This window comes from Amblyomma maculatum, chromosome 9 (assembly GCF_055883805.1).
Source record: "Amblyomma maculatum isolate TAMU_Amacu chromosome 9, ASM5588380v1, whole genome shotgun sequence".
NCBI classification, from domain to species: Eukaryota; Metazoa; Arthropoda; class Arachnida; order Ixodida; family Ixodidae; genus Amblyomma; species Amblyomma maculatum.
The window spans coordinates 20,025,949-20,049,066 of record NC_139352.1 but is presented as its reverse complement, the minus strand read 5'-3'; the positions used below and the strand labels follow the sequence as shown (position 1 = coordinate 20,049,066).

Sequence of the window (23,118 nt, the reverse complement as noted above, 5' to 3'; positions counted from 1 at the left end):
CAAAGCTGCTTTCTTATGTTCGTTCGTTCGTTAGATAGTTTTTTTTTTTTTTTCGTTCGCATTTATGGCTACCGGGGTTCCTTAAGACAAAATAAGTGTGCGAACGCCTGATATAAATTAAAAATGGTTCTGGTATAATATACAAATTTCTTCAAGTTTACCAAAAAAATGCTGCACGATTAACTGCGTCGCACGTCATTGGTAAGTCAATAAAAACAGAGCCGGAAAAGTTTTATTTTTCAATATCGTAATTTTTTTCTGTTCATGAGAGTGACATTAAGGGCGAGATCCAATGAAAAAGAAGAAATGAGTTTTGAATGTTTGTTTGGTTCGGAGCGAGAGCATCGTGCAAAACAGAGACGCTCAATGAGCTTTTTGTCCGCAGTTCTTTCTTATTTTTGGCAGTTCTTATTTTTGGTCCGAAATTTGTACCTAGGAGTTCCTCTTGTGCACACGTCACTACGTTAGGGTAGTATGTCACACAGGTCACACTGTGCCCCACACTTGTCAGAGCGCGATAAAGGGCCGGACGGGAAGAGAGAGAAAACAAAAAGATGCATCAATAAAACCGAGCTACACAAAAAGAAAACAAGAACGGTGACCGGGTAACGTCCTTTTCTCTTTGCCGTGATGCTCTCAGCGCGGCCTTTCCCATTTCCGGACTGAAAGAGTGCGGCTGGAGAACCGACAGTTCAGCGAAAGGAAGAGTCGTGCGGAGTGAGCCAGAGAGGCTGAGCTACGAGTGCCGCTTTCAGCCACATACAAGCCACTATGAATGCAAATCAAAGAGCGCTTTCTCCCCGTTATTATATACTGAGCAACACCAATAAAGCGACGTGACACCACAAATACATGTAGACCAGCCCCGAATTTCACACCAATATGTGTCGAGACTCTCAACGCTAGAAGATTCAGAGACAAAACCAAACAAGCTGAAAACACGACTCCAGTGAAAAGAAGCTCGTATGAAACTACAACTAGTGGATATCTCTCCCGCCAATCCTTAGACTGATGTTTTATCTCTCTTTACCAATCTATAGCATTTATTCTGCAAGAACTGCTACGCAGTGGACTCTCGTTTTTGCAGCTGTTATTGCGATTAATCGAAGTGACACTGTAAGCATCGATGGGTATCAAGAAGTTAACCGTAATTCGAATCTAACAAGGTCGAATAAATTGTCTATCCTCTTTGATTGATATATGGAGAATCGACAGTATGTCCTACTGCTCAGGACACACGAGCAGCTGTAATTAACAAGTATATCCCAACAACACAAATACCCTCTGCAAAGGACCAACCGTAAGTGCAGTCAAAAATAAAAACAATCATGAAATAATTGAAGCCACTAAGCCAAAGCCAACCGGCTAACGCTGCCCAATTCGTTCTCCATCGAAAATCACCACATGTCGTGGTATGTTAATGGCTTAACACTTAATGTGCTAGCACGATGTGGACCGCGCAATTAAATAGCAACCAAAGGGCATAACTTTCGCATCGGCCAGTAGTCTCGGACCATATATACATGTCGAGGTGAAAGCTTGAAGATGTGAAAGGCGTTCTTTCATGTGTGCTAGAGAATTAAGGTAGTAATTTGTTTACATCTTGCTTCTTGTCCAAAATCCCTAGTTGTGCGGTCCAAAGACTTTTGTCCCCGATAGTACATTCCTCATTGTACTCTGGATTCCAACCGACGACCTATGTACCTGCGATTGTACACCATTAATTTTAAGTGTAGTCGTCCACCAAGAAGTGAGGCAGAATCAACTCCCTAATGTTCCCGAAAACCTAATTAGGCTGAAAAAAAAAAAAGGTTTAAAAATTCGCCTAATGAAAAGGTGGTTAATGCGCTATCGTGTCTGGGCTTAGGGCAAACCTTCCCCTTAATATTTATTTCTCTCTTATTCCTATTATGGAGATGCCGGAGCAAGGACTTAGGACTTCTTGTGCCTGTAGTTGTCGTGGGAACGACCGACCAACGCCCCACCGATAGATGGGCAATAAGCTATTGAGGGCGTCCGGCTAACCCATCTTCCTCAGTGGTTTTAGCGCAATTTCGCAGTTCATTTGAATTCCACAGGAGGCAGGATAATCTGATGGCTTCCGAGATTTCGGAATACTAAGCACTGAAATCTCAGAAGCTCAGCGCCTGTGCATATAATTTCGCAATAACATTAATTAGGGAAAAGTTGTTCAGTCAGCTTCACAAAACCGTTCTGTAGCCAATCATGTGCACACCAATCTACCACTCTCATTTATTCCCAACTGAGAAAAAGAACAGGTGGAGCAGGTAAGTTATAAGTGGATAATTTCGGGAGTAGTCTCAGTCCGCACCACGAGCCGCCAAACAAAATGGAAAAGCGCGCACAACAATCCATAGAAGGCATGCGCTGCATGGTTGCGGACAGACGCATCGTAAGCATGCTCGAGTCGTCTAGGCCGCGGTGTTTTTATAAACTCGTGACTACGACAACGACGAAAGAAAGCGAGGATTCGCTTCTTTTCTTCTTAACGTCATCGATAGCGGAGGTCGCACGGTTACGTCAGCACGAGAGACTCCGTGCCGAGGGGTAGACGGAACCGGACTGGAGAGCGAGAGCGCCATTCGCTTTCCGCGCTTTCACCGCCGCTTCCGGCTCACGATCCTGGAAGACCAGACAGCGTTGCGGCGATGCGCAGCCAAACTCCTACGCGCCGTGCCTGAATATAGGCGCTCATGCATGCGCGCATGCATTAAACATAGACCGGCTGCAGAAACAAGCTACACGGGAGGTGGTCCGTCGTGAGATTTGGTCCGGTGCGTGGGCACTACTGGTTCGTGCTTCCTCCCCATATCTGTGTATCAGCGTTATTAAATTACTGCGCACTCTAACCCATGGAAGGCTAAGGAACCGTAGACGGTGTGTGTGTATATATTTATATGGGGTTTAACGGCCCAAAGCGACATCGCTTATAAGAAACCACGTAGTGGAGGGCTTCGACAACGCGGAGTGCGTTGACATGCGCTGACATGGCACAGCACATGGGCGCCTCACGTTTCGGCTTCATCGAAATTCGGATGCCGCGGTTGCCCTCATAGTCCCTCAACATGCGTTCAAATCATCTAGAAGGAATAATTCTGCAGAGCACATCACCGGGACAACCAAGCGACAGAACGCAATGCGTTCAGCGAGTTACCTAATACCAAAACAGCAGCTGTGCGCAACAAGCGTTGAGCTGCAATGCCAGCTGTGGTATACCCACGCAGATGTCTATCCCTAGCACTCCACTGATGAGTGTCGTTAGAGCAGGCAGCGTAACTGCAGAATTTTTGAAACAGCACAGCACCATCAACACCCAGATGACGTGCCCTGCAATAATTAACGACTCCGTAGCCACATTAAATATAATTGCCCAAAAACTACTGACAAACGCGCAAGAAAATTGTTTTCGTACTGTTCAGGACTAAGTGGCCAAGGCTAAGCAATCGGTTGCACCTTAGGCATGTGGGGTTACTTTTATTCGTATCTATTCGCGAAGCAAAGAGCTCCATAGGCACCTCAGGCCAGCGTACACCTCTCACTTCCAGATGCAACTGCGGGACTTGAGCAACGTCGTTTCCGGCTTTCGGCCATTTCGGCCAATTATTTGTCACTTTACCTTCCCTTGCTCATTCATCACCAGCGTCAGCATAAAGCTCGTTCCACTGAGGTCGCCATAATGGTGCATTCATGGAGCACGCAACGTTGTATGCTATGACGTTGGCGGTAATAAGATGTCCGTCACAGAAATGGGAAGGTAGGCAGGAAATGACGCCTACTCCTCCCCTTCATTCCAAAGGATTTGGCGTTAAAACCCTCCGGGCTTAGGTAAAAGCGCACGTGATGCCTGATACCTCATCCTGGAGTCCGATGGCATCAACAACGGACGCCAGCGGAGGCTTCCAAGGCGCCAGAGCGAGAGGTCATCTCCCGTGTATGTAGCCAACGACGGTTGCGTAACCAGACACATCGTATCGCTCTCTCGGAGCACCCCTCGAGTGCCGTTGGCAAACAAAGAAGCTCTAATCATAGACGACGACCGGCCGGCACGCGACGACTCAACGCACGAGGGAAGGATGGGAACGTGTAAACGGATAAGCAATACCCCCTTCCCTCTCCTCTAGCACTAATGAAAGAAGACACCGGTCTGGCCATTCCTTGCATGACCGGCGGCGGAGGCGGCGATGATGGAAAGTGTCCAAGACTCTAGAGGAGGAGAATGTGGCGAGGAAGAATGGCTCTAATTGCGTGATGAGCTGCCGGAGGAACAACTCGCGCTAAAACACTCAAGCTAGAGAAGAAAGTTGTACGCTTCAAACACGACAACGACAACGACGGGCCCAAGGTCGCCGCGCCGAGGTCAATCAAGGAGGAGAAGTTGACGTCGACAAGGCCAGGAAATGTTATTTGTAGAATGTTCGACTAATCATACACAGATGGCCGACTCGCCCCAGGTTATGACGAAGTGTTCACGCGACGCTGAAGATGTTAGGACAAAGCCGCTATAAACAGTACCGGGGAAGCACCACCACAAAAGCATGATACGAAGCTGAAATTCAAGGCTTCACTACATCGGCTACATCGGCGCCAAACATCGATGATTTCGCTCGGGCCGACAGAATGGACAAGCACGGACGTAGGCTCACAAAGCACTTGTTTTCCGAGCTTCCAGTTTCCGCAGTCTGTGACCCGTAAAAACTAGCACGTTATTCCAGCTAGTCCATAGCATGTCATTTAAGGGCATAGTGTTGTCGCGTTTGCCCAGATCACATGACGAGCAGCTTGTTTACAAACTCAAGCGCTCTGAGCATGCAAGGAAAAAAAAAAAGAAAAAGCCGACACAAGGAACAATGCATCCCTTTGCACGCTACAGAGATCGCAAACAAAGACTTTCGCCTCCTTTCATAGCCCGTTTGGGAGATGTGTGCAAATTGCTGAGAGCCGAGGATGGCGTAACGAGCCGAAACGAGCCCTCTTAAAGCTCACGCGATTCGCTCCATTCGAGCATATGCGCCCTTTTGTAGAAGCAAGACGCATCATTTCGGAAGCGGTACGAAGGATGAGTAATGAGGATGGTAATATAAAGATATGCAAATGACAAGAGGAAAGAGTGAGTGAGTGAGTGAGTGAGTGAGTGAGTGAGTGAGTGAGTGAGTGAGTGAGTGAGTGAGTGAGTGAGTGAGTGAGTGAGTGAGTGAGTGAGTGAGTGAGTGAGTGAGTGAGTGAGTGAGTGAGTGAGTGAGTGAGTGAGTGAGTGAGTGAGTGAGTGAGCGAATGAGTGAGTTGCAGCTAAGAAGCGATCGGTCTGAAAAACAAAGTTCCCGATCTCCTCCTTATCTTGAGCACAAGGGTAATGTAAATCTTCAGCGCAAACTGCAAGAAAAGGGGAAAGGAGTAGTGAGATTTGTAAAACGTGTGAATAAAACGTTCATCCTGCTCGGCGCTTCCAGCACAACGATTCAGTTGCAATCCTACCAGCAGTACCATCCTAAGCTTTGAAACAGCTGCCTAGAACCTTACGCTCACGATCAAGAAGGCGATAAACGCGACGAACCTTCTTCCCCCGGTAACAAATTACTCGGACCTGCTTGTATCAGAGCGACGTGGCAAAGCAATTACGCGTACGTCGGTGCGCGCGAATTCGAGATGGGCATGTAACACATCGTACCCTACTGTTTCATTACGCGCAGCCTACCTTGTGAACATCAACAAGCAGCGAAAAACATCTCGTCCTATCTCCTTGCCGACGCAGACAAAAGACGTCGCCACAAAGGGGGCGACGGAAACGCCACCATACAAACGGCAGGGAGAAAGAACCTAGGCAGCAAAATTCATTGACCCAATACTGGCAATGTGTTAATGCCCAGCCCAACATAGGCCCATGCAGTATATTACCAACACAGCCGCTTGGGAAAACGGAACTTCGCTCTTGTGTGACCGCGTGCCGAGAACAATAGTGCCAATCAGGCTGCGGGTAAATGCGGCCTTGCATACAAGATTGTATTTCGCGGGGAGCTGAAGCGCACACGTGAGGGACGCATTTCGAAGGTTCTGCGCTAAAACAAAGCGCGCGTTACCGAAATACCGATTTTTAATTTTCGTCGCTTTAGCTGTTCATGAAGTTGATTTGTGACTCCCACACGTGCGCGCAGTAGTACAGGAGCTTGCCGAAGAGTTTCCGCAAACACCACGTCTCCCCGTCGAAAAACTTGCGCATCTTGCGACCTCCCGTGAGGTAGCTAGAACTTCAGGCTTTGAGAGAATGAAGACGGGAAAGAATGAGGACGGTGTTTTCGAATACGGATGGATCGAATTCTTAGATGCGCTCCAGTAATGAAGAGACACATAAAAAGCAGTATCAGCCATTGAAGATAACAATGAAAACGCGAAAGGATTCCCTGGAACACGCTTCGTCGACATTAGCTTGGGTGTGGACATTTACTACCTCTAGCGTTTTCTCCCGCATGGCTTTAAAACTCGGTGTTTTCTTTAACTGGCAAGGATTATAGTGAGCCTTCGCACGAATTCCAAGCCAGCGCAGAGAATAAAGTACATGCCCTTGCTTTGCAAATGTACAAGTTCTGAGCACAATTCGCCCGTATATAAGGACATGGACTGTCTGCGACAGCGTCGAATTATCCGCGACGGCGGTGCGTTATAGGAGTCCGCGCCGGAAGTCTAGCTATAGTTTTGCAAATTTCGCGCTCGATTAACTTGCCACGGTTTGAATGGAACATCAAAACTCCCCACTGTCCTAACCGACATCGCGTTTTTTGGGCACTGTCCATGTCTTTCAGATTTGCCTTAGCGCTTTCAGAATTTCTCGCGAACCGCACCACGGTGAAAATGTTTTCACGCGGAGTCTTTACCTCGCTTTCATTTTCTCCTTCGGCGTCCGTTTTACTTCCTTGTCGGTGTGAAGATTCGACACAGTGTTTTTTCTCGTTTTTTGTCTCTTCTCATCTTACCTATGCCGCACTCCAGGTCGCCCCAGTGACCCCCGTGCGACGCACGCGCAGAAGCAGCAAGATTCTCTCGAAATTCCGGTTGACTGCGAGTGTGTGTATAAACGCGTGCGCTTAAAACCTAGCCCCACATTTTCGCTCTCTCTTTTTCACCTTCCTGTCATGTTTGCTTTTTTTCTCTCCCTCGGTGTAGCTTCGTTTCGCGCTCTCTTTCTTAGTTCTGTGCCATAGCTCTCTCCTTCAGGAGTGGAGCGCTCCTTTCACGGGTCTTTAGCTAATGGCTCGCAGCATCGCACTCTCGGGCGAAAGGGATGTGAAGCCGCCACGAATGCGGAGATGGTCTTTTCGCCGGTCTCTCTCTCTTTTTGTCAGTTTAGTCTCGACTGTATGATGCCGGCCCGAAACGTCCACCCACACCGCTATGAAACTTCGCGCTTGCTGGATTGCTTTCTTTCTTTTTTTCATTCCGACTATAGCGACTTTGTTCTCTTTTTCCGGGTTCGCCTTCATCTGCGGGTCGTGGCTGCGTATAGCGCGCCGTTCTTTGACCCGAACGAGTGAGGCACGGTTTCACATTCACTACGTATACAACCCAACTGTTCTTTCATTTTTTTTTCTTCAGAAGTTTCGCGGTGGACCGGCAGCTCACGCAGCTATGGTTTTCTTCTTTGTGCGTGTCTTATTTCTTTTTAAACATGTATCTATGCGACCATAGAGCGGCTTATGTTTCCCACGAATCGCGACTGTATCCATAATATACGTCTCGATATCGAAGCAGCAAATTTCCATTGAAAGGCGGCGTCCTAAACAATCATCATGGCGGCCTACTGTCATGGCGGCGATGCTCCTCTAATGTCTACGTCAGGCTTCGTTCTCAAGCTGCATCGGACTAGACTGTATCAAAAGGTGCGTTCAGCCTCAAGTGATGCTGACTGGAAGCTATATGCGGGTTTCGAAAGACGCTGTGCGTAGTTTCGTAATATTGTTTTGTGATTTAACAGTGCCAAAAGCGTCGCTTACCTGCTCAGGAGGCTGGTCCGAAGAGCGGGCGGTACCGTCCCAGCGACTCCATCCACCTGCGAATGCAAAAAAAGCAAATACATTAGCGCGTCACTAAGTTTGTGCACACATTTGACGAAAGAGGTATTATAACAGCACAACGAATGTCCGTATCCCACCCGCCGCTTTATTATTCCCGTATTTAGGACATGACTGCAATGATTACAAAGCGTGTCTCCTTAAGGGCGCTTAGGCGAGTTGATATGATGCCGGCGAGACGCTTCAGGCCCAAACGCGACGTAAAAACAGCACAGGGTGGGCACTCTATGCTAAGTCTGTGTTATGATTATGTCTTAATTGCTCCACCTCTGTTGCACCGCAAAGAACACTTCTCTTTAGGTATAAACGTTTTTACTACTACTTCTAGGTAAGCCACGTACGCTCAAACACGGAAATTGCGAATCCGTAGTCAAGGAATAATTAATGGAACAGTAGGCCGCTGCATTTGGCTGCCGTATCCTTTCTGCGGTAAGCTGATTTTGTAAAATGCAAACCCAGAGTCAAAGGCCTCTTTCAGATTACAGACTACATAGCAGCATAACTATAGCGTCCGCATCTGTGTCGTTTATTAATTTGCCTGCGTTTACCTGAGCGCAGCACCAGTCCTATAATGGCTACAAATAAATAATTACGCGGATCTTGCTGGGCATTTTTCCATTTAAGAAAAAATTACCCTGCTGTGACCAATGCATGCTCCATGCATTCAGAGCTACTTTAGCCTGGGGATAACTACAAACACACTGCCCTAACAAAACCGGATTTTTATAGACGCAAAAGACGGTTAATACTCTTTTGACGGGCCCGGCCCTCTCAGCATTGCGTACGTTTTAAACGAAAAGTTTTTCCTTTACCTTAGATCGGGGCGCTGTTCACCACGAGGCTACGACAGTGGAAGCCATGCATTATCTCAGATATATGTCTACGAAATCCACGCACGTCAAGCGCCGAATTCGCAAAGCCTTACATAACCATACCATAACATAACCATACATCACCCTGAAAAGCCGAAGTATTCGAGCAAAGACTTAGTGGGTCTACAGCCTTATATCTAAGATCATGTATGAATGTCACTAGCCCATAAATGAGCCGAGTGCCTCAGCAGCAAATCTAGCTCCCATGTGCATAGTGTGCTGTGATACAGCCAGCTGCCACTGTCTACCGGCCATACCATTCCATCTTCATCTTAATTCCGCGCAACTAACAGCGCGACTACAAGCACCCCTCTTGCCTTAGATCATCAAGCGATACACAATGCAACTGCTCTTGTTTCGCTCGTACCGACATTCCTTACACAGCTTAACGCTGTTCGGAGCACGTTCCAATTTACATAATACAGCTCTGCACAAAGTACCGCTGTCCGTGGGTGGGCCTGCGGTCGGACCTCGAATGGGATCACCGCAAGTGGACAACGGATAACAGCTTCATATGGAAATTTTGCGTTTTTGTGTAAAACTAAGCTACACTCCATTTTTTTATCCACATTCCCGCCATTTAACACAGTGCCTAGTGGCAAATGCCTCGAATAAATAAACAAAACAAAGAAGAGTTGAAAACTCTCATACTGTCAGTTTGCCTCGGTATAATAATCACTAAATGAAAACAATTAATGAAAGAACAATCAGTCAGTCAATCAAACGAAAATCTTTTATACACTGTCGACGAGGTCCTGGAGACATGTGCCTTGGCGGCTCTGCTTCTCAGCTGTTCATCTCAAGGTCGCAGTAGCGAGTACGTACCGTTTCGACGATTGCGAAATGTGAGACACCTGTGTGTTACGCCATTTCTGTCTGCTTTGCTAAAGAACTACAAATTATTATAATTTATCTGGAGTCTTGCAAAAATACTGGCTCTATCTCATACCTCAACTGCAGCTTAGGAATGCCGAATCTCTCGGAACTTATCGTATCAAGTTTTTAAGAAAATATATGACACTGCACTGAGCGCATTCCGAAATCGCGTTAATTACACTTCATTTCTACTCGCTGCCTTCCCTACAGTTCATTCATTCCGGCCGTCGCCCACCCTTAAGCCGAACTCAAGGATCATCGGATAGCTGCCGATAAAAATGCAAGCTGCCGACCAGGGCCGCCTAAGACACCCGCAGATGGGTGACTAAACGAGCAAAGCCGGAGACCGACGCCAAAGATTTGACGCGCATCCCTGAACAGCAGCATTAGCGACTTGGGCGAACGTGACGTTATCGCCGACCACCGCATGCATGCGCACACTTTATACGCAGGTCCAGTGTTTTTATACGCTACACATTTCGAGCTAGTGCGCATTCCCACGGAAACCGAATGCAAGTCTGTAGCGTATATACAGCTTGTGCGGCTTCGCAGACGCGCTTGGAGGGACAAGAGGTTTTTTTTATGTTGTTTTTATCTCTGGACTTTACATTTCAAAGCATGAATCTCAAAAACGGGCCTGGGGCAATGGTAGACTGCGCATAGGAGGGTGCTAATTCGGGTAGCCATACGCGGGCTATTCAGCGTGCAGCGAAATATCGGGGTAGGCGCGCTTCAGGAATCGTGTACTCTCTATTTGCAGCGCGGTAATTCCGTGGATGGGTATATCTTTCAGTTGCTATGTTCTAAGTTGTATTCGTAGGATCAGCGCGAGGTTTGTGAATATGGCTTATACGTATTATTCTATGAGAATGAGGTAGCCCGATCTTCGATTTATAATTTTTTGTTTGTTTGTTTTTTGGCAAATTCTTTACTCCTCAAATTTCTAACGCGGTGATTTATGTCACGAAGCGACCAAAATAAATATTCAAGAGCTCAAATCGGTAATATTATTCGTACACCCACCTGTAAGGCCGTGAAAGGACGTTTTTATAGCGTCTTACGGCACATTTTTTCCCCAGTTTTCAGCATTGTATATATATTCACAAAAAGGTTACTGATAGAGCTCTCCTTCAAGTATTCGATATAAAATGCTCTCTTAAAAGTGACAATCTCAAACAACCTCGACAGCATGCACATCCTTGAGCAGTTACTTGTAAAAAGTTTAACGATGGCGCATTGCTAACTTCATTTTATAGCAGCCTGCGAGAATATTGGGATTGAGAGTGCTGCAGGCAGCGAGCGAGTTCTTTTCTCCCAGAGATTACAACATACGCCTCCCTTACCCCAAGACGTCTCAGACTGAACAAGCAATGTGGAAGCTGCACTCGGCAAGACCATGCCTTTAACTTCGTTTCCTCACAGTTCACACACATCTGACGAGGTTTAGCGTGCATGCAGTTAGTGAAGCCTATCGATAAGGGACGTCCGCACTGCGGCTATATGTTGTTTGCACCATGCAAAACGCTTCGCACTACCCCTTATTGCTGCGATGCGCTGTTGTTAACAAAGCACTCTTAAGGACCGATGTCCGTCTCCGTACTGCAGACACGTAATTCCATTCAAATATCAAGGTGTTTGTTGCACAAGAGATAGAAAGAGCAGTCCCTGAATGAATGGCATTTCCTGCGACCACCGGCTTCACTGAACAAAATAAAACAAACTGTTCACGATCTTCTTTTTATTGCGGCTCTTGACTGAAAAGACGATTTTTTTTAATGGCTCTTTAATATGCCACTGCGGCGCAACCAAGAACACACGGCTCTGTACTAATGACGGGGTTTAGTTTTTGAAGTCTGGAGCAGATGTATAACCCCGCGGCCGGGCATACATATGTGATCAGGGTAGGCGCGTATAACCTCACCTCTCTTACCCTCCCGACTGTTCATTTTCCGAGACACTTTCTCCCATCTCGGTTCCCCCCGCTTGTGTGAACGAGCAGCTTCCTGTGGCCGCACGCGGCCACATTGCGCGGCCGAGCGTTGGCGACCTTGTCGGTGCGTCGAAGCGCGAAGCGAAACGCGCCATCATTGACACACACACGCCCCATTAATGGCGGCCGCAACGCTAGCCGCGCACCTGGCGGTGAAGTTTTGCAACTCTCTCCAGATCGTTGTCTCCCTTTCCCGTCTTTAATCCTTTTGAAAACGGTGCGTAAGAGAACAAGGATCCCTACAACGGCCGGATCGGACACATCCCGCGCCGTTTGTAAACGTATACATTTGCATTATTTGCATTCTGTGCAGCGATCAGATGTTATTTATGACTGCCATAATTGCCAAAACAGACATATCTCCCGCTTTTCGAACCCGAATCACAGACTACAGCCACAATCTCGGTTGACAACCAATTTTTGTGAAACACTCTGATACGAGCATTGACTCATGCGTGAAGACAAACTACGAAACTAAGTCCCTGGGCTTAGTGTCTCTCAGAAAGCCCATACCATTAAATAAATTGCCCTTTATAAGCGAGTGTTTGGGTTTATTCAGATTTATTGTATTCTTATTTTGTTTGTTGTTTCTGTATATGTTTCCTTAAGAAAGTCCATAAAGACTCTTAACGTTACATTTCTTATGGGAGGCTGAATTCCCAATTGGCGAAGAGTCTTCCACTATAGAAGCCCATAGCCGAACTCAGGCATGAACAATGATCAAAAATTGGTTTCAGCGCAGCAGAAACAAACAAATTGTGCAATTCATTCTTTGAGCCACACGCCTAATCCCGTGGAGGGATTAACTACGGCGAACGAGGGATTATATAATGTATCTTCTTCCAGATCAATCTTTATAACAAACAATTTCAAGCTGAAATAGAGCTCCACCCGCTACGCATATTTATCCATATAAATATCGAATATACCTACACTGTAAAGTTCATCCCGCACGTCAGCACACTCTAGACGGGTACAAAACATCTCACGCGAGGTGTTTTCTTCTTGTACTAGGTTACATTTTATCAGGTTTACTGTTAGCAATCTCACCTGTCTTAACTGGCCTAATAATTACTACTGGTTTCACATAGCTTCCTCGGTGCAATCGACTCCGTGCAGCGAAGCCGCCGCGGCCCAGAGGTCAGATCACTTGTGTAATCTCTGCATCGAAACACAAACTGGTACGAGAAAAGCGGATCATGGGTCGCAAGCGTATGAGTCATAATCCACGGCTCTCTTACATTGCTTCTGCAAGGCCGCGCATAGCAATTTTTTCACACTGCCACGGTGCTGCTCAGGGAAAGCTGCGGCCGCATCTCTCAGTAAGAATGTGAACGCATTAACGCGCCGAAGATCAAAAGCAACAATGGCAATGCCGCTGCCGAATCCCTGGCTGTGGCGATCTGTTTAAGGGAGGAGTGACGAAAAATAATAACAGCGTTGCCACAACTGTCAGTCCTTAAAAGCAAAGCATCGCTCCTCAACATACTGACTACAACGGCCCGTATCCCCAGCTGTATCACCGCGCAATAAGCTTCATTCGCGATTATTAAACAGTGGAGGAGCTGCATTGCCCATTTTTGGTTTATACGTAAAGAAAGGATGAAAGGAACGATCCGCAATGCACCCCCCCCCCCCCCCACACACACACACACATTAACGATAGCTAAGGGGCAGCAAGAAGCCACGTTACGTTTTATCTCTGCCGAGAAAGTGAACCCTGGTTAGGAAAGCACCCCCAAAATATATAATAAACAAGTCCAGTGAAAAGAAACGAGCACACTGCAGGGAAGAAAAACGAGGCCTAGGAAACAAAGATTTCAACGACAATGCTAATGCAGTTCTAGAAGGGTGAATTCGGTCCGGAAAGAAGTTGAGGTGGAAAAGAAAAAGACAACTGCGTTATCCTGGGCGAAGGCCGCGTCTGCGGCTCCGTCGTCGCTTCGGATACAGGGGCGCCGGCGGCAGCAGTGAGATCAGCTGGGGGAATCTTCGAGAGCGCGACCTCGCGCCGGCACCGCCGTGGCCGCCACCGATTCCATCCTCGCCACTGTTCTCCTCCTGCTCCCTCTTCCTCTTTCCTGTTTTCTTCTCTCTTTTTCTTTCTTTTTTTTTTCATTATTTCACTTCGAATTCCCGTTCGTCCAGTTTCCCCGTGGCCCGGAGAATTTCATAAGCCGACCCGCATATATTAATCGCCCTGCACAAGTAGTTCCGATGTTTCGTTCGTCGGCCTGGACACAATGCGCCCCTGCTCACCGCACGCTGATGTCACGAAATGGCTGAAGCACAATTCCCTGCGTGACTTATCGCAGATAAGGTTTTTTTCGACAGGAAAAAAACAGCAATAATGCGAATGGATAGAAGGGGCCTGCGGAAACAAAAGCACGCTGATTAGGCACCGCGCACTCCTGCCCGGTGATTGGGCATTGTTGTCCCTGTCAGTCTGACGCCGACCGGCACTTACGCACTACGCTGCGCTAGTGAAGATGAAAAGTTCAGTTAGGCCTGAAATGAAAGAGTTCGAACGAAACTCACGCGCCAGTCTTCGGCGATTTGTGGAACGTCTTATTTCTTGGGCGCAGCTGACAAGGAAGCCCGCCCAACTCATCAGTTCGACGGGAGGGGATAAAGACCGGTTTGTAATCCGACTGGAGGGGTGTGCATTGTTTCCCTGGCTGCGATGCTGAAAAGCATAAAGCTGGACGCCTCCCTTGAAGATAAAGCCGCTGATTTACGTCCAATTGTAAAGTCTTCAAACTCAGAGGTTGATCTTCAGTAGCCCTCTTCCTTGATGAGATATGCGCGCCCTGCTGACAGCGATTGAACTATATCCGTGATTAAGACAGGATGAGTACGAGAAAATCCAGTTTTATGTGCCTGTTGTTCCGTTTCGGATGTAGTTGATTTCCACGCTTTTCATTGCTTCTTAGGAAACAGTGAACTTGCTAAACAAGTTACTCGTTTGTTCCTTTATGCAGCTGATAGCCGGTCTGGGTAGCCGACTCAAACCAAGAGAACAATGCACATTAATTTGAATTGAGCTGTATAACAGCGGTTATCTATCGTATCCGAACCAACGAGCACTTGCTATACGCTGCAGAGATAAAGGCGAGACCCCAACGCAAGGTACATTCGCTCTCTCTCTCTTGTACTCTGAAGGCACAGCGACGTTTATCATAGACAGCACTTCGGAAGATACAAACGCGCAATAATTGCGGGCAATTTCTATGTAGTAAGTGGGTTTTACACCAAGGCGGACATCATATATGTGATAAGCATGATGATCTAAAGATAACTATTTGAAAAGACCTAATATTTTTTGCTTTTGATTTTAAGAGCAAATAACGTAAGACGAAGATAAAAGCCATAAACAGCAAAGGCTTTCCACGTATTTTTTTTTTAATTTCCTTAACCGGTAGTGTGGTTCCAAACATCAAACATAAACAAAATACATTTGAGAGCTTGCTGCGTTAGCTTTTCGGCATTTCACATTCATAAAATTGCGTCAATCGCATTTTTAGCATTACATATACAGACGCCATTTGTGTACTTGGTAACGTATGATTTAACATGATTTAAGCGAGATGACCAAGCGTAACAACGTCATTATATTATTATGCAATGCAAGAAAACCAACTTCAAAAATTTTCAAATGGCCATTTTTTGCCTTTAATATTCGTGAAAGCGCGTCCTGATAGTAAAGATACTACTTTGACTATAAACGGTGCGGTTGTATGCAAGGAAAAAAAAAGATCTACAAGTAGCGTCATTAGTGGCGATTTTTCAAATGAAAGGAATGCGCCAGCACCAATTCAAGGGTCCGGATCCCGGAAGTCAATAAACGCCGTTCAGTTCAAAAGAACAGAGACACGCCCTTTTCAGTGAAGACGTCACGAGGTTCAAAAGGGCACAGGGAAGGCTTTGAAAGCAAATCTCGGCGATAGATCTGTTCTTGTTGTGGCTGTAGGAAGAAGGAAAAGAAAATGCACAGGCCTGCTACTGGCTCTTTAGCTGAGCCACCTCCGCTGCCTCGTGCGGACAGAAGAGAAAATAGAGAAGAAAAAGAACAGGGAAAGAAAGACGCGCGCCGCAACAACAGCCGTCGTCGACCACCGAAGCGGTGGCGGGTGCAATGACGGCCTACAACAGATAAAAATTCGGTGGCAAGCTAGCCTCCGCCGCAAGCGGCGGTGACCTACCTGTCCCAGCCCCATCAGGGGAGTGAGAGAGAAGGGCTAGCAAGTCTTCTGGTCACTCCCCCCCCCCCTTCCCGCTATACATCAGTGGTACCAGAGAGATGTTTCTTTAGACCTTTAGTCCACATTTTATGTTTGTCCTGTCTTGAAATCCTCCACAAACTTCAAAGACATTTAGAGAGCCCCAAATGATCGTAATAAGAACTACATAGTTATAGGAAGGAGTTGTCCGCAGTGTGCCTTCACTTGCAAATGTTTCTTCGCGAAGCACCCTTTACGGGGCGGAGAAGTCTGAAACGCATATGTGTCAAGCTGCACAGAAGTTAAAAACAAAAAGAAAGCCGACCAAGAGTGAACACAACCCCAACGGATACTAGAGAAATTGTATCACGTCGTGGCGAAGCCAACGCGCCTTCGTTTTGTTCGGGTTTAAGGATCCATCGACGCTGTTTTACGCCACCGTGTCTCGCCTAGACGTGCCCCAAGTTTTTCGACTATCGGTCAACATTTATATTTTCTGCCCATCGAGATCGCATTCTGTTGCACTGTTCCTTTTCTTTTTATTTTTAATGTTGTTACATGAACGCACGTACGCTGCCGAGATGTCAACCATGAGGGACGTGTACGAAGCCAACACGTCCGTAGCGTGTTGTGTCAGCCAAAACAAGTGTAGTTGCAGCTTTCCGGGAGAGGAACGTTCTTACAAAACAAAAACAAAAAATCTAGTATACATTGTCAAGGTGAAGCAATGGGCAACGGCGGCACAAGACAAGAAGCGCTACAAGCAGCGCCCTCTATACTTTCCTGTACATCACAGAGACAGAACATAAAGTAGGAAAGGGTAGCGCTTGGACTTCCGGGGGCCCAGTAGCCGTGTCGGCATCAGATGGCGCGCCGGTGCATGCCTCCTTTCAGGCAAAGGGAAACGGAGGATGCACCACTACCGGGACAAGATGAACGACCGCACGTGTTCTGCTTCTGCGTGTATTGCCACTGTGCCAGTCGTGCTTGTACATGAGAATGAGAACGAGAGCGCCAGTCGTAACAGGAATCGGGGGTTCTCGGAGGGAGGCGGGATTAAGTCTAGACCGACGTTCTGATAGAGTGGTGGTTGCCTGCACGACCGCTACCGATCGCTTCTCTTTAAAACTTAAAAAAAATTACGAGGGACTTTAGCGACTTAAGTAGTGAAAGGCGAAAGCCTGAGTGCCGCATTCTGCTGCGCTACTGGCACTAATTAGTAATTAACTAATTAACCGGTCTGTAGTCAATTAATTAATTAGTCATTAAATAGTTCATGAACGAATACCCACTTAGTTATTGAACAGTACTTAGTATACATTTCATCAGTAATTGATTATTGACTAGCTGGCATATGGCCACATGAGACACGCATTCGCGCATACTGTGCTGGTGCGCTGTGACTGGTCGAGACCACTATGACGTCATCCCGCCTCGGCCAATCAGAGCCGCCGCAAAAGCGGGACACATTTTGTCCACGACAGCATGAGCCATTAAAGGCTTTCGCCTTAAAATTGCTTCTGGAGGTTGATTAGGGCAACGCGAGTGTAGAAGGAAAATAAAACCGAGCGGGGGCATGTAAAATACGAATCGAAGATAATACTGCAACCTCGGTTCCTATACCTAAAGCGGGTTTTTGCACTCTCGGAAAATGCTAAATGACCGGAGGGGCAGCAGCAAGAGGCGCGGTTAAGCGGTGCGAAAACCAGAGACGCGGCGAGACGAATTGCGTGAGCTGGTTTGCTTTGCTCCGGGTCGTGCCTTGTGGCTTCGTCCTTGTGTCGTGCTTCGCGCTGATTTTCTAAACGAGAGTGCGTAAAAGCTAGTGTAACCTTTCTCGAAGATATCAAGGCCACAGGTTGCGCTGCTGGTCTCCTCTGTGGGGCTGTTCGAAGCGTGCGTTCAAAAGGGACACTTAGGATAGCATTCTAACGACACAGCTTTCATCAGAAAGGAAACTTTTATAAGCTAGCTTGAAGAACTAAAAAAAAAAAAAAAAAAGGAAGTGCGTGTACTGCTAATTACAGACGATCTCCCACGTAAACTCAGCTGAGTCGACATAGTTTATTAGACCCACACCTCCCAGGCTAGGATACACTCCTATTGAAAGGTACAACTTCCATCGCGAAGGCCTTTTCGCTTCGAACGTCACAAGTTTCAATGAGAAGGCAAGAAAATTATGACGCATAATCGTCAGCAATCAATGCATATTTTGCGGCTGTACAAACATCAGCATACCAAGAACGGATCAGAATCAACTTTTACTAAAAACAAATCCGATGGAGCTGTATTTGATGTTCCTCTAAAGGTGTGAATACGGCAATTTTTTTCATACCGTATAAAGACATCAATGTTAATACCCATCGATCACCCCGTGGAATCGGCCTACAGGACGTAAGTACATTTTACAACGAATTTTTTAAACCTTCGGCATTGCATATCTTTATCATAGGCAAGTCAATAAATCCAGCATATTTCACATGACGACACGCGCACCCTATAGCACACCAGATACGATCAACCATCGATGGCTAGAATAGTGAAGCACCAATGATTCTGAGGACTTTGTGTGCATCACATGACTCCTATACTTGCCTGGTGCTCCCTAGGCACCATTATTCTGTTGAAATCGAAAGCACAAACTACAGGGAGAAAATAAATGAATACGCAATTAGGCCTACCGGAGCCTAGCGAAATCCTCGCGTCGATTCAGATTTAGTAGTGTATTGAGAATCAGTTTGTTTATCCAGCGGCTAACACAGGGGCAAAGCTTCATTTCCCTACAGCTTCATTACAAAAGGCGTGAGCTTGACCCGAACGTGAAAACTCACATTGAAATTCCATATTAGTCTCCACTTGTTTTCCAGGAAAACAACATGAAGTAATAGCTTGCGAAAGTGCATGTAACCGAATGAATAGAATATTAAGGTCTATTCATATACAAAGCGTCTGGGAAAGAGTACATTCCCAACTTTCACTTCAATTATTCTTTCCATTTATTCGTATAAAAAAAAAAAGTTAAAAAAAAGCAACGACAGCAGCTAAGATTTAAGACGTGCATTAATTATTTTGAAAATAAAGAAACTGTCCTTGCTGTCAATCAACTGATTTTATGAATATAGTGAACATAAAAGTCTGGTGGTCTAGCATAGGGCAGCGCATGCACTACGTGTCCCATAGCACGTACGTACGTCGCCAAGAAAAGGAAAAAAAGGCTAACCAGAGCAATAAAAAACACGGCTCCAGCCGCCGGTGCCAAGCAGTCGCCTTGCCTTTCGCCACCAAGTATTTTTTCTTTGTCGAATATAAATAACTTTCCGCCGTTTGAAGATTAGAAGTCTTCTACAATCTACAAATCTCTGATCTTCCCGTTGCCTTTGCATCTCACTGTCGTTTTAAAGCCTACTCGAATCCTTCGATCCACCGATTTGCGTTCTTGAAGTGCTTCACTAGTGTTGGTCTCTCTTGTCTCCCGAGCTGGCATCATAATTTCACTGCAACTCGCGAGGTTTCTGCTTTTTTTTTTTTATTCCTTCAATTAACTCCTTCATCGCTTTGTGAATTTTAAAGAGGTCTCCACTAGCAGACACATGATCCCACATGGAATATTTTCGAATAAAACCAGACCTCCTAGAAAGTTCAAGAAAAGCAAGGAGACAAGGCAGGGTGACAAAGACAAACAAAAAAAAAAAAAAAAGGAGTAGGTAATACGGAGTAGCGGCTGATGGAAGAGGATGAAGTGGGCAATAAAAACTAATAAATCTATTGCGAAATGAAAGAAAAACGGATCTTAATGAAAAAAAAAAAAAAAGAAGGCAGACAGGATATCCTAAGCTGCAGAAGGGGGCACACCAAACGGGCGTCTCAGAAGGCGAGAAATCCGACTCAAGGATTCCACGGCCTCGATTTCTATACCCCCGTCGTCGCCGGTGCTGCACACCGACCGAAGAAGCAGAAACAGCAGCAGCCTTCCTCGCGAAGCCAGTAGCTGCCCGCGGGGCGCGCCGCGACAGGCACGAGCGCCGATTCCCTGCCCCCTCTCCCCATCTTCTTTTCAATTTTTTTGTCCGGCCGATTCCGCCAATGGGGCGGTGGTAGCAGAGCAATAAAGTGCACTGTGCATTGCAGTCCACGGCTGTCGCGTACTGTACGGCCTTGGATTTTTCAATCGTCGCCGACCGTCGCATCCGTAAACGTGTGACTAATGCTTGGGAACATGGCGCCGCAGTCTGCGGAGCTGTCGTCTGATAGAACGGTGAAGTAAGGTATACTTCGTGGGATTAGGGGAACGTATGCAGAAACAGCGCCTCAAATGCGACACGCAATGCGAAAACGATTGTATGCATCGGTTAGCGTCTGGTGGTGAAAGATTCGTTCGCGAAAGAGATGTCAGTTCTCTCTTGTGAGTTGGGGTAGACGGTGAGGGCTGACTCACACCACCAAGGTATACGGTAGGTTCAACACACACAACACCGCTTTCTGCAACGCACTGTTAACTATAGTACCCGGTGTGTAATGTGGGGCTGCAAGTTATGAATGATCAGTGTCCTTGGATACTTGGCTATAATATCCGCAAGTGTGTGACAGACGGATATGCGGTGATGTATGTAGCCTCGATACATATCCAAGCATGTTTAGACGGCTTAATATGAGATCGATTTGGAAAGCTTACAAACATTCGTGAGGTTGTCATGAACGTCATGTACGTAGCGCATAATGCTCGAGACTTCATGTACTTCATGCATACAGCATATAAAGTGCCGGGTGCGCTAGCTTTAAGCACATCTGTCATGTCACGGTTCATCCGCGGGCATAAAACAAAAACTTATTCTCGTTGTCGTTAAAGCATATGGGTACTTTTCACAGTTGATCCAGCGAGTTGAGGGGAATCCCCTTTATGGTGGAGCTCATGCAGCCTTGTAACTGCACTCTGCTTCGATTAAGTAGTAGTCGATTCTTCAAATATTAACGCATTATAGACCCGATCAGTCCCACTAAGGAGGATTCCCCTGGATAATCCCCCCTGGATATGGTCTACCAACACCGCTGCTGGTGGTAGTTAACTTTTCAGTAACCTGAGTTTCATTACACTGCATTGAGTTAATAACCTACCATGGGCTGACTTTTCGTTTATCAGTTCAGTAATTTATAGTTCATTCGTTGCACTTTTAGAATTGGTTACAGCCGCCGGTGAGATGTATTATGCAATGCCTCTTTTAACTGGTTGCAGACGAAAAAGTTGAATTTATTTTTGTACGTGAATAAATTGTTCCCTCTAATACTGTTCACGCATGTATAGGCCCACGACGCCGTGGAATTTCGGAACAACACATGCGCAAGAGCGGATTGAACGAAAGCCTAACGCTTTGTTCGGCGAGACATTTCTCGCGCTCGCTTCGACACAGTGCTAAAGAAGTAACGAATATATAGAAGAATATATCCAACGTCCCACGACTCGGATCAGGCGCTCCGCGACCGAGCGAGTGAGCGAACGGGCGCGCAACAATGCCGTACGTTCGACGGCCGGCATGCATATCGTTTCACTGCAGCCTGTAGCAGCTACGCGCACGCACACAGACAAGTAAGAAAAATGGGGAAGGGGAAAAGAGATCGCGGTCTCGATATCGAATCTACGCGGTCTTGCCAAAGGCGTCACCTCGCTCCCCCTCGTACACAGCATCCGCATAACGCAACGCGAGCAGGGCACAATATCAGCACCGGCGGTGGCGGAGGAGAGCTGCTTACTCTTGTATTCAAGGCTTTCCTTCGAGCCTGAAGCGCGAGCACGATATGTGCGCAGAAAGCGAAGCACGGGTATAGGATATAGAGCGACACCCCGCGCAGCCACCCGGATTTTTTCGTTCGTCCTTGTCGTCCATGTGTCGCTTAATATCGAAGAACACGACACATCCTTCGCTTCACTTGCGAAGGAGGGAGCGAAGTGCTCGGCTTTAGGAAGAGACTCACCAACGCCAGAAGTGAGCGAGGGGAGAAGGCGGCTGGGGTGGGAAGTTGTTCACGTAATTTGGAGTCACGCGCAACCGATCACTGTATATGCTACGCGGTGCGAGCTGTCGGTAGGGTATGTCGTTTCGTACGCGTTCATCGTCGACAAGGAGCCGACGACGCGCTGCGCAGGAGAGTCCACACCGCTGACACATCGTGGCACGAAGCTATTATGCAAGCTGCAGCGAGCGGTGTACGCAGGAGCGGCGGGCAATACTACTCACCACGGAGCCGGCCCAATTGCCCCGTTTGAATCGAAAGTTCGGAAACCGCGTACAACACGCCTCTCTCACGGAGGAATGAAGGAAAGTACGAACATGCATACGCACTCGGACAACGAGTCCGCACAAACCTCCCCGCTCACAATTCCCGAGTGGAGAGCTTCGCGCGCTGTTCCAGTTATGTACACCGAACGGGCTATGACGACAACAGGAGCGTGATTGCTGCGCCAGAGACTGTGTACACGCTTTGTTTGAGAGGCATGAAACCCCACAGACCGCGTCCGGACACACGCAGCACGCAATGCACGATGAACCGATGAACGAAAGAGGGGGAAGAGAAGGCAATCGAAGTGCGCGCAATTCGAAGAGAGAAAAAAGATAACGCCCTTCGACGACCGCACCACGTCGACGGAGAAGTCGGTCGATCGGCGTTTTGTCCGCACGTGTTTGTGCGTGTCCGCACACCAATGCGTGCGCATGCAACCAACCATTGCGAACAAGGTTCGCGGTTCCGCCCAGCGAGCAGCGCCACGGCGTGTCTAAGCGACGCCCTCGGCACGTCTCAATCTCGCGTCGGAGCCTGTCACAACGCAAACGCACCGTCGTAACGCCGGACAGCAACTCCGCTTACAAACTGCTTTCTTTCTACAAATTCATTTTAAAGTCAATCGAAATTCCTCACGAGGCAACTGAATTCTTCAACAGGGCACTAAATTGCCATTTAATGTAGATATAACATAACGAACACTATTTAAGATGGTGGAAACTTTAGTGAACACGTAATCGTCAGGCGACGATTCGAACTTCAAGGTGAGTGAAAATTTGTTGGGATTACCGTAATATCTTGTTCCT

General features: G+C 47.1%; 1 protein-coding gene across 1 annotated transcript in view; it reads right to left on the bottom strand.

The window, feature by feature from the left end:
* The window catches only part of LOC146178533 (uncharacterized), a 134,606-nt gene that overhangs the window by 49,443 nt on the left and 62,045 nt on the right, over nt 1–23,118 (bottom strand). Inside the window, exon 2 of the mRNA XM_084578350.1 lies at nt 8,004–8,059. The gene's annotated coding sequence lies outside the window, so the exon portion shown is untranslated. The remainder of the gene's footprint in view (nt 1–8,003; nt 8,060–23,118) is intronic.